This window comes from Myotis lucifugus, unplaced genomic scaffold, assembly GCF_000147115.1.
Source record: "Myotis lucifugus unplaced genomic scaffold, Myoluc2.0 scaffold_711, whole genome shotgun sequence".
Lineage (NCBI taxonomy): Eukaryota > Metazoa > Chordata > Mammalia > Chiroptera > Vespertilionidae > Myotis > Myotis lucifugus.
Genome location: NW_005871759.1, coordinates 31,528 through 44,337, shown reverse-complemented (window position 1 = coordinate 44,337; position 12,810 = coordinate 31,528). Strand labels below are relative to the sequence as shown.

At 40.7% G+C, this 12,810-nt stretch overlaps 1 pseudogene; it reads left to right on the top strand.

Moving 5' to 3' along the window:
* The first annotated feature begins 2,401 nt into the window (after positions 1–2,401).
* LOC102431026 overlaps positions 2,402–12,810 on the top strand; it is a 20,862-nt pseudogene continuing 10,453 nt past the window's right edge.

The following is a 12,810-nucleotide window of genomic DNA, read 5'->3' as shown; positions in this document are numbered from 1 at the left end:
CTGAGCTGGGAAGATTAGGAAAACCCAGGCCTGTTTTCAGTGTAAAGGGAACAAACAAAAAGATGAGGCGTGGTTTTGCACAAGTTTTACTTTCATTCTCAGAACGCTGGGGCCATAGATGGTTGTGAAAAAAGGAGGGACATTTTCTGAGATAGGGTTCTAACTTTTCCTAAAATTGCTCAGAGGAAGAACAGACTAGAAGACAGGACAGCAGCTGTGGACAGGAAGGGGAAGTCCTGTAAATGATAAGGTCACTGGCAAGAGTGTGCACTGAGGACTGAGCTCAGAGATAATACAGGCATCTGGAGGGCACCTGACCTCTTGGCTGGGCAAGGGTACTGAGCATTCTGGGCCCATAGATCCTGGTGGTGATTGCCAGGCTCTCAACAGACCATTTTATTTCCACAAATTCCTGCAGATGCAGAATGAATTAGGTGTACTGATTCGTGAAGATTATTTCAGGGCTTCACACTCTTGTGGCTTCTGCGAGAGTAGTGTCCTGGGACTGTCAGCTGCTCATGTAGCCCATGGACCTGGGTACTTTGAACAGACACTAAGCCCAGACTCCTAAGGCCACAACTAGGACTTCGTAAAGTGAACCTTCTTCCTGGAAACCAGTGTAATGAGTCGGAGGTCGTCCAGGGCAGTGGTCCCCAATGATTTGTCCGTGGACCACTGGTGGTATGTGAAGGCGAAAGGTTGGTGACTGCTGGTTTAAGGAAACTTTTGGAGCAGTGGTCATCAACTGGTAGTCCATGGACCAGTGGTGTTCTGCGAGGTCCAAAAGGTTGGCAGCCGCTTCTCCAGGGCATAGGTTCCAGCATGTGAAAAGGCTTTTTGTGCAGAGTGAGCTGATTCAGGAACCATTAGGTATCTTTTTTAAATATATACAACACAGGCATGTGACCTCACCAGTGCATGAGCCGCTGCTCAACCAAGTGACACTCATGAGCCAGGGCTGTAGATCACTTTAATACAGTCAATCATGTTGAGGTTGGTAATGGTAATAATAGCTCAGAAGGGACAGTGTGAGACTGAGGACTGGCTTTCCTGCTGGGGCCACTGTAGGAGGTGTTGTCACAACACAGCAGAGGGAGAGAAGTTGTCATGTAGAGTTTGGGGAGAGGTAATCATTTTGTAGTGGTCAAGGCCTTTAAATGATGAATGGACCTGAGATTAACTGGAGGCTAAAGAATTATTCAAACAAGATGAGACTAGGGCTGGTACATATTAACTCCTCTAAACACTCACCAGGATTTTTTGTAACCCTGGTGTGGCCTGGTTGTGGGAAGTTGCAGTCAGTCTTGTGGATTAGCTTAGAGGCTTGAGTGGTCATTTGTGAGACTCACTGGGCATGATGCAGAGGGCCACTGGCGCTGGGACTTGAGTGGCGGTTAAGTAAGAGATGTTGGCAAGCATTCTCTGGACAACACTTGATAAGTAATAACTCAGAGGCCAAGGAGAGGACTATGGGGGCTGGGCTGAGGGAGTGCAGTTGTGAGCCTGTTGTGGTAAAGAGTGCTGGGCACTTGAAGAGAGAATTGGAATTGATGGCCACCGCACCCTGATGCTGACATAAGAGTGAATGACGAGAGAGTCCATTTCTGGTGGTGACTGGATGATCCAGTAAGGTGAATTTTAGGGTAATTGCCTGTAAAAAGGGGTGTTTTGGCACAGAGCTTAGGTGCCATTTCACTAACCACCTGCCTTTTGTTGTTGGGGATGACACCCTGGTTAATAGGAGTGACATAGCATGCATCAGTGTTACACAGGCTACAAATCTCCACTGGCATGGGTAAGGGGTAAGAGATTATGGGGATGGTGAAGTATAATTTTGGAAAAAAAGGTGATTAGGAAACAATTCATCCTCACCACAGCAAATTTGCATTACCTTTGCTGTTGTGCTTCTGGGAATGAAGCTGTGTGAGAGAAGTGTTGTTCAAAGAACTCTGCAACAGGTAGTGCAAAGCTATGGCCTCAGCACCTTGCGGTTGGGGTCAAGAGGGTGAAGTGTGATGCCTTGTATTTGGTGTCTTTGAGAAACAATCTGAGGGTATTGCCTGACAAGACCAGTATCCAATCACTCACACTATCTTTATGGCCAGGATCTCTCTCTAACCTATGGTTTTGACACCCACTCTGTTGATCAAAGTCAGTGTTGTGTACACAGGCGGTCCAGAGCTCAGGTGTCTTTTATCTGCTCAAATGCCTTTATTATAGTGGGAAGACAAAATGTCAGTAGGAATATAAGAAGACAGTGGCTTTCATGGGATGAAGGCCTGGTATTTTCTCTGATGTGTGGAGTGGACAGAGATGGATGTGGAGGGTGGGGAGTATGACAGACATACAATCATGGGAGTGAATCTCATCTTGGGCTGTACTGACCCCATTATGACAGTATATGAACTTTGAAGATGTGGCCATTGTCTTCTCTCAGAAGGAGTGGGGACTCCTTGATGAGGCTCAGAGACTTCTGTACTGTAGTGTGATGGTGGAAGTGTTTGCACTTGTGTCATCTGTAGGTAAGACCTTGATGTTCTCCCAGTGTCCTGAGGTGATGCCCCTCTCTTCCTTTATTCCTCACTCGTAGCTTTCTCTCCCACAGCAAGAACATGGCCTTTGCTGATTTTCCCCACTGTCTTGTTAAAAGTGCTGTGGCTGCCATGGATGAGCTGGATGGAGAGTCCTGAGCAAAGCACCCCAGGAACATCCCTAACACCCGTAACCTCAAAAAGTATAGGAACTAGAAAGTCAGGAGTCTTGCAGTGAGCTTAACGGTTCCCAGCTTGCACTTTCTCTTCATGGGAGGCTGACAGTGTCCACACTCATGGCTGCAACTTCTGCACTCTTTGTCTAAGTAAAGGTTCTTTATGGTGACCTATGCCAAGTTATGGTCTTTACTTGCATGAACCATGGGCTGTTCTTGTAAGACCTTACGTCAATTGTTTGTTATATACTCTTCCCTGAATACTATATATAGCAAGCTGTGTTGCTCTGGCCCAGTGCTGACTGCTCACCTCTTCATCACCTGTTCCTCTGCACTGGTGCCTCTGCAGTATTCTGCAACATTGACTTGCACATGTGTTATGAGGTGCACATATGTGCTAAGTAGTCTTTGAAACCAGCTACTCCTTTATTGAATTTTTCTTGGAGTAAGACGGAACCAACCTCTTGCGTTGCTCGCCCTAGTCCCCAGCAGACAAGCCATGCTGAATGCTGTTAGTTGAAGTATTAGCTGGAGATCCATATTCTCATCCATGTGGTGCTTGCCATGTTTTTGTCATATTTCTGGTGAGGCCTCCCTGTGTTGTGATGTTCATTAGCCCAAAAAGTCACAAGAGCCTCTTTTTAATCCTTCTGCACATCTCTTATTTTTAGACAATTGCATGGAACCAACGTGTGATGTGTAACACACTTTTGTAATGGAACTTCCTTCTGTCACCACATTCAACATTCATTTCCTTACCCTTTTTCTTTTTTTAAAAATATATTTTATTGATTTTTTACAGAGAGGAAGAGAGAGAGATAGAGAGTTAGAAACATTAATGAGAGAGAAACATGGATCAGCTGCCTCCTGCACAGCCCCTATTGGGGATGTGCCCGCAACTGAGGTACATGCCCTTGGCCGGAATTGAACCTGGGACCCTTCAGTCCGCAGGCTGGCACTCTATCCACTGAGCCAAACTGGTCAGGGCTCCTTACCCTTTTTCACTTTTTAGGTTGTTGGCATAAAATCAATGGTGATAAGGCCTGTTCTGATCAGAGTGTATCTATTAAAGAAGGGTCGCAGGTCAGGGCTTCTAAGGCACCTCCAAGCACACAGAAGATCCCTCTGTGTAAGCAGTGTTTCTCTGTGTTAAAAGGTATTTTGCACCTGACTGGGTCACATGCAGCATACTTTGAGCAGAAAGCCTTCTGTAGTGACGCATGTGTTGGAGACTTCTGTTTAAATGCAAACCCTCAATAGCAACAGAGGAATGAATGTGGACAGGGGCCCTGGAAACAAGCTATAGAAAGGGCTTCCTTTTTGAGAAGGTGCAGCTTCTACTTACCTTCGGTGCCTTCAACCAGCAGGGAGGTTGGGGAAGACTTGCAATACAACTCAGAGCTTCCCCAGCACCAGGCCACTCAGCACTGAGGAGCTCCCCTATGGCAGTGAGATTTCACAGGAATTTCTTGATGGAAAAAGTCATCGCCAGTGGGGTGAATGTGAAAATGCTGCCAGCCACAACCTGAAAGTTGTTCAGTGTCAGGGTGTGTGTTCTGGAGAACTGGTTTATGAGTGTAACAAATGTAGGAAAGTGTTTAGACGAATCTTTAACCTGATTTAACACAAGAGAGTTCACACTGCAGAGAAGCCATATGAGTGTAGAGAATGTGGGATGTCCTTTCCTCAAAGGTCTAACCTCACTGTACACCTCAGAGTTCACACTGTAGAGAAGCCATATGAATGTACTGAATGTGGGACGTCTTTTAGGCATAAGTCTAAACATATTAGACACCCGAGTGTTCACAGTGGCGAAAAGCCATGAGTGGTCTGATTGTGGAAAGTCCTTCAGGGATGAGTGTACCCTCAAACAACACCAGAGGATTCACACTGGAGAAAAGCCCTATAAGTGTAGAGAATGTGGGCTGTCCTGTCCTCGAAAGGCTCAGCTCACTTTACACCTCAGAGTTCACACTGAAGAGAAGCCATATGGATGTACTGATTATGGGAAGACAGTTAGCCAAAAATCTCACCTTATTAAACACCTAAGAGTTTACAGTGGCCACAAGCAATATGAGTGCTGTGATTGTGAGAATTCCTTCAGTGATAAGTCTCCCCTCAAACAACACCAGAGAGTTCACACTGGAGAGAAGCCATATGAGTGTACTGAATGTGGGCAGTCTTTTAGCCAAAAATCTCACCTTATTAGACACCTGAGAGTTTACAGTGGCCACAAGTGAAATGAGTGCTGTGATTGTGGCAAGTTCTTCAGTTATAAGTCTACGCTCAAACAACACCACAGAGTTCACACTGGAGAAAAGCTGTATGAGTATAGAGAATGGGATGTCCTTTCATCTAATATCTCACCTCACTGTACACCTCAGAGTTCACACTGGAGAGAAGCCATATGAGTGTATTGAATGTGGTAAGTCTTTTAGCCAAAAATCTAGCCTTATTAGACACCTGAGAGTTCAGACTGGAGAAAATTGTTAAATGTGCAGGGAATATTTTATTTTTCTCACTTAGTTTAACAACACTGAAGGTGACTCTTTGGGACTTATTTTCCTGAACTTCAACATTTTTTAATGGAACATGCACTCTGATATATTCCTCATAAGTTTCAGGTACAGTGAGGCTTGAAGGAGCTGCATTGTACTTGCTAACATGGCCAGACCTACTAACCGGTTGATGTCACAGCAAGCATTTGTAGCTGAAGATATTTCACCTCCAACACCTGGCTCACCCTGAAGAGTGTGCATCAGTCACAACCCCTGTGTGCTCAGGGGAAATGTATTCTGTGTTCTCATTTGTGCTTGAGATTATGATTACTTCAAGCTCTTGACAGGATCTTCTTTTCTGACTAGGGAATGCATCTGACCCAGGGTTTGTCCAGAGCACCCATCCTCAGCTAAGGAGTGCTACCACTTTCAGGGACATTGTGGGTCTCATATTATGCTTTTGTGAATTGTTTTACTTTCTAATTCACCAACCTGCAAATTGCCAAGATGTTTTTTTCTTTCGTAGCTTTTATTTTTTTTTAAATTTCACTCTCTGGATGATTTGATACAAAAGTTGTGATCTATCATCATGTTGAGATGAACAGATATGGTGGGGTTCCAAACTCTGTGCTTTGGAAAGCTATAGTAATGTCAGAAAAATCACTCTTTGTCCAATAATGGCTTATTTTATACCACTAACCAAGGCAATGAAAGAAAGTTTGCATAACTTTGTGGTTCCAATTTGCAGCCTGGTGCCTCTAATGTTGGTGAGGTCAGTGGTCCCCCAGAAGAGCAGTCCTTTTTTGTGCTTCTGTCATTGTTCTCACATTATCCTCTGAGGAGTTGTTTTAGGTTCTAATTCACCAACCTACATACTGCTTTCTGTCCTCTGTTCTGGTTTATGATCTTTTAGTAAAGGGTTTTTTGCTTTTGTACCCTTAATTTGGTTGGTTATATTCATTGCTTGGGATGATTTGAAAGGATAGTTGTGATCTGTCAGCATGGAGAGGGGAACAGATATGGTGGGGTCCCAAACTTTCTGTGCTTTGGAAGGCATATAACAATGGCAAAAAATCACTCTTTGGCCAATATTGGTTTGTTTTTTATTGCTGACCAAGCCCTTTAAGGAAAATCTCCATGACTTTTTGATTCTAATTTTTTAGCCTGGTGCCTGTTTTATTGGTGAAGTCAATGATCACCCAGAAGAAGAGTTCTTTGTTGTGTTTCTGTGAACAATATGGATTATATTCTCTGCTCATAGTATGTCTTACATACTGCAAAGGAGCCCTGTGCCATGTTGTGTGAAATTTCACAGGCTGATTTCAGTTGTTATAACGCTGAAGTGCAACTAATATTGGGACAAACTCTCTTTTTATAATGAATGTAAGAGACAGCAGTATATTGGATGAAAATTGCCTCTTCTCAACATTATTCATAAATGACCCAGTCGTAAAGCTTGTTTGTTCTTTTTGTAGCTGAAGTGATTGGTTGCGGAAAGAATTATGGTTTTGGGTATTCCCTGGGCCCCTCTATGGTGTTCACCTCAAGGTTATCACAACAAACAGGAACTGAAAGCTAGAGGAGAGGCTCCTGCCACTGCCGCTGCACTCACCAGTGGTAAGCCTGGCTTCTGGCTGAGCAGCTCTCCTCCTGTGGGAGCGCATTGACCACTAGGGGGCAGCTTCTGTCTTGAGCATCTGCCCCGTGATGGATGAAGTCATTGGCAGAAAAATAATCTGTTTTTTGGATTCCTCTGGCCTATCTCGGGCATTTACCTAAAGGTTTCCTGATCGGGCAAGATCTCAAAGCTAGAGGAAGGATAATCCTGTATTCAGTCCAAGGATGTGTCTTTTGTAACTAGTCAACATTCATGCCGATTCTGATAGCAATAGTCTTCACTGCTTGCCAATATTTTCTGCCAATGAGGCAAGGCTGGTCCTCCCAGGAAACTAGGAGAGAGATGGCAGAGCCCATATAGGGTTGCCATTTTAATTTTTAACAAGAATAAATACCTAAGTCTTCATTTGGAAGCACTTTTTAAGGCTTTATTTAGGTATATTTATAACTGTCATTTAACAAAATGCATTTTTCTAATGTGTACTATTTGTTGAGTAGGAAAAATGGATTAAACTGTAAAACGTTCACTTGTGAAATAAATGTATCTCTCACCCATATATAGGTTAGGCCAAAAGGAGGCTTACAGATTGAGTATGTAAAACAAAGAGCTTATTCTCTATTTTAAATAAGTATTTTATGTATTTAAAAAATATATTCATTGACATTTTAAAAAGAGAGGAAGGGTGCGGGGGCGGGGAGAGAGAGGGAGAGGGAGAAAGAGAGAGAGAGAAAGAAATGGTTATATGAGAAATCTCAAATAGCTGCCTCCTGTACATGGCATCCAGGCAAGTATGTTCCCTGTCCTAGAATGGAATCAGTGACCTTTCAGGGCAAGGGATGGTGCCCAACAAATGGAAGTACAATGGTCAGGAAGAGTGTATACTTGTATTATCATTTATTAATTATTTAATTAATTTCCATACCAACAACTCTAAAGCTACTTTACCACACCCTATATTTACCTCCTGCCTTTTATAATCTGTCTTCTGCATTCCCCAGCCCTAAGTGCATTTATTGATTTTCTTTCCTTTACATAGTTCATATTTTTCATAATATTGTAAGCACTATAAGGTGTGTATTCTTTAACAAATATTGGTCTATTTCATGCTGCACAGTTATTTGAGATTGAACACTAATGCTTATGTGACATGTTTATTATTTTTTATTGCTGAGAAGTGTTGTGTTCTGTGTATAAACTCTTTATCTACTGATCTGTCTATGGTTTTTGTTATTTCCAGTTTAGGGGTATAATAAATAAATTTGTTGGGAATATTGCATTCAGTTATTTTATTATTATTATTTTCTAAAGTTTTACATATGTCTCCTTTTTCCCTGATTGACCCCCTCGCCAGGCATTCTCACCCCGGGCAAGCCCCCATCACCTCCTGTGTGTGTCCATTGGTTATGCTAATATGCATGCATACAAGTCCTTTGCTTGCTCTATAACTCCCCTTCCCCACCTCCCGTGCCATTTGTCTCTGGATCTATTTTTGTTCATCAAATTGTGTTGATCATTATATCCCACATATGAGTGAGAATATGTAATATTTATCTTTCTCCGACTGGCTTATTTTGCTTAGCATAATGCTCTCCAGGTCCATCTATGCTTTTGCAAATGGTAAAAGTTCCTTTTTTATAGTAGTATAATATTCCATTGTGTAGATGTACCATAGTTTTTTAATCCACTCATCTGCTGATGGGCACTTAGGTTGTTTCCAAATCTTAGCTATTGTAAATTGTGCTGCTATAAACATAGGGGTGTGTATATCCTTTCTGATTGGTGTTTCTGGTTTCTTTGGATATAGTCCTAGAAGTGGGATTACTGGGTCAAATGGGAGTTCCATTTTTTACTTTTTGAGTAAACTCCATACTGTCTTCCACAGTGGCTGCACCAGTCTGCATCCCCACCAGCAGTGCACGAGGGTTCCTTTTTCTCCACATCCTCGCCAGCACTTGTTGTTGTTGATTTGTTGATAGCCATTCTGACAGGTGTGAGATGGTATCGTTGTTTTGACTTGCAACTCTTGAATGATTAGGGACTTTGAGCATGTTTTTATATGTCTCTCGGCCTTCTGTATGTCCTCTTTCAAAAAGTGTCTATTTAGGTCCTTTGCCCATTTTTTGATCGGATCATTTATCTTCTTTTTGTTAAGTTGTATGAGTTCTCTGCAAATTTTGGAGATTAAAACCTTATTGGAAATATCATTGGCAAATATGTTCTCCCATGCAATGGGCTTTCTTGTTTTTTGGTGGTTTCTTTTGCTGTGCAGAAACTATTTATTTTCATGTAGTCCCATTTGTTTTTTTTTCTCCTTAGTCTCCCTTGCCCTAGGAGCTGTTTCTGTAAAGAAACTGCTATGACATATGTCTGCTATTTTGCTGCCTATGGAGTCCTGTAGGATTTTTATGGTTTCACATTTAAGTCCTTTAGCCATTTTCAGTTTGATTTTGTATATGGTGTAAGTTGGTGATCTAGTTTCAATTTTTTTGCATGTATCAGACCAAATTTCCCAGCACCATTTATTGACTCCATTGTATGCTCTTGCCTCCTTTGTCAAATATTAATTGAGCATAATGGCTTGGGTCAATTTCTGGGTTCTCTGTTCTGTTCCATTGGTCTATATGTCTGTGTTTGTGCCAGTACCAGGCAGTTTTGAGAACCGTGGCTTGGTAATATAGCTTGATATCTGGTATTGTGATCCCTCCAACTTTGTTCTTCTTTCTCAGCATTGCTGTGGCTATTTGGGGTCTTTTTATTATTTCAGATGAAGTTTTGGAGAGTTTGTTCTAGATCTTTGAAATATACCCTTGGTATTTTAATAGGGATTGCATTGAATCTATAGATTGCTTTAGGTAGTGTGGACATTTTAATGATGTTGATTCTACCAATCCATGAATATGGTATATTGTTCCATTGGTCTCTTTTTTCGAGTGTCCTATGGTTTTTCGAGTGCAGGTCTTTTACGTCCTTAGTTAAGTTTATTCCTAGGTATCTTAATTTTGTTGGTCCAATGTTAAATGGGATTGTTTTGTTCATTTCTCTTTCTGTGAGTTCATTACTGGTGTATAAAAAAACCATAGTTTTATGGTGTTAATTTTGTATCCTGCTACATTGCCAAATTCATTTATTAGGTCTAGTAGTTTTTTGATGGAGTCTTTGGGGTTATCTATGTATACTATCATGTCAACTGCGAATAAGGGCAGTTTTACTTCTTCTTTTCCAGTTTGGATGCCTTTGTTTCTTCTTCTTGTTTGATCGCTATGGCTAGCACTTCCAGTACTATATCGAACAGGAGTGGTGAAAGTGGGCATTCCTGTCTTGTTCCTGTTCTTAGGGGGAGTGAGTTTAATTTTTGCCCATTGAGTATGATGTTGGCTGTCGGTTTTTCATATAAGGCTTTTACTGTGTTGAGGAATGATCCCTCTATTCCCATTTTGCTGAGAGTTTTTACCAAGAAAGGGTGTTGGATTTTGTCAAATGCTTTCTCTGAATCAATTGATATGATTATGTGATTTTTGTCTCAGTTTCTTTATGTGATGTATCACATTTATAGATTTGCAGATATTGTACCATCCTTGCATCCCCGGAATAAATCCCACTTAGTCATGGTGTATGATCTTTCTAATGTATGCTGAATCCGATTTGCTAGAATTTTGTTGAGGATTTTAGCATCTATGTTCATGAGGGATATTGGCCTGTAGTTCTCTTTTTTTGTGGTGTCTTTATCTGGTTTTATAATTAGGATAATGCTGGCTTCATGGAAAGAGCTTGGAAGTGTGCCATCCTCTTGAATTTTTTGGAATTGTCTGAGAAGGATTGGTTTTAGTTATTCTTTGAATGTTTGATAAAACTCCCCTGTGAAGCCATCTGGTCCAGGGCTTTTGCTCGCTGGAAGCTTTTTGATTACTGTTTCAATTTCATCAGTAGTTGTCAGCGTATTCAGGTTTTTTGATTCTTCCTGATTGAGTTTGGGAAGCTTGTATTTTTCTAGGAATATGTCCATTTTTGTCGAGGTTGTCCAGTTTGTTTGAGTAGAGTTGTTTGTAGTATTTTTTTAGAATCCTTTGTATATCTGTAGGGTCAATTACTTCACCTCTTTCATTTCTGATTTTGTTTATTTTGGTCCCCTTTTTTTGTTTCCTGGTGAGCCTAGCTACAGGTTCATCAATTTCGTTTATCCCTTTAAAGAGTCAGCTCTTGGTTTCATTGTTCTTTTGTATTGTTTTTTTTTTTTTGGTCTCTATGTCATTTATTTCTGTTCTGATCTTTAATATTTCCTCCCTTTGGCTTACACTGGGCTTATCATGTTATTCTCTTTCTAACTCTTTGAGTTGTAGGGTTAGATTTTGTTTTTTGTTGTTGTTGTTTTTTGAGGTACGCCTGTAGAGCTATGTACTTCCATCTCAAGACTGTTTTCACTATGTCCCATAGCTTTTGGATTGTTGTGTTTTCATTGTTGTTTGTTGCCATGATGCATTTTATTTCTTCCTTGATGTCTTTAGTAACTCAATCATGCTGGAAGCCGGTCCATCCTTGCTGCTTGACACAGTGGCTGCAGGGAAGAAACATCTGCACAGCATACGTTTCAAGGGACTTGGCATATATGGCATACTGTTCTTAATATGTTTGCTCCCCCTTTTTTAGCACTAGGTATTATAACCAGAGCTACCTCCCTGAGAAAGGTTGTTTCCCCAGGTGGGAATGTTTCCCTGGAGTTAGGGATTAACACTACGGTGTCGGGTGAATTTCCCGCCAAAATATAAGATGGCGCGGGCAATTATTTAGGTTTCCCGCGCAAAATCAGAGTTAGTTTAAAATGCCTATATCTTTTGAAGTATGGGTTCGATTGAAATGAAATTTTCGGTTTCTTGTGTAAAAAATGAAAATTTATTCAATCACAGACATTTTTTTATCTATTCAGTACATAAATAATTCGATATATATAAACTAAATACGAAAAACCCAAAAAATACTTATTACCTAAAAATATACACATATTTTTAAAGTTTAAAATAAAATTTTCATAATAAATCAAAACAAATAGAAATTAATAGTTTTTTAGCGTATGATATTTTTCAAAACACGCCCCTTTATGTAGAGGTATATTGCAAAATTTGCACATGTAGCGTGTCTCACTGCGCAATTTATGAACGGAACATACGCGACACCTTCTCAAAATGTTTTTCTTTTTTCCACTTCCGACAATTGCCTGTAACGTATGCTTTCTCATGTCCATCGATAGCCTGCATGGTGGATCAGATGTAGGTGGTTTAGCCCGCATTCCAGAAGTAGACGGTACTGGTTGAAGGTCTGGAACAATGTCCATGTCCTCTGGAATATCATCCGTCAACCAGTGGATAGCTGTTTGTTTCAAAAACATTTTAAAACCCATTTTTCTTTGCCTCACTGATTTGTAAACTGCATAAGAATTAAATAATGCGCAATTTATCATATACATTGCCAACCTTTTTGTCCATTTGACCGTCCTCCGCAATATCGAATAATATGAAAGGTATTGGTCGGCCCGGTCAACACCTTTCATATGTTTATTGTAGTCAATGAGTGCATTCGGTTTGACAATTTTCTTTTTTGATGTTCTGTCAATATTCTGACTTTCTTCCATCTCCGCAGAATGAATCGAAGAAATCAGGTATACAGGCTTTTTTGATTGCCACACTTGTAACAATATATCATTTTTCCTTATAAATTTTGTTTCACCTTTTTTCAAAGAAATTGTTTGAAAATCTTTAGGTATACCTCGATTTTTCCGGATTGTTCCACATATTCTGAATTTGTTTTTCATAAGTGCTTCACAATTTGCGACGCTATTATAATAATTGTCCATATATATATGGTACCACGAATCAGTGTATGGAGACACTACTGTTTGTATCGTTTCCAATAATCGCTTTCCTTCGCCGCAATAAATTTCCATGTTACAGATATATCCTGTATCACTTTCGCACAACAAACGAACCAATATTCCA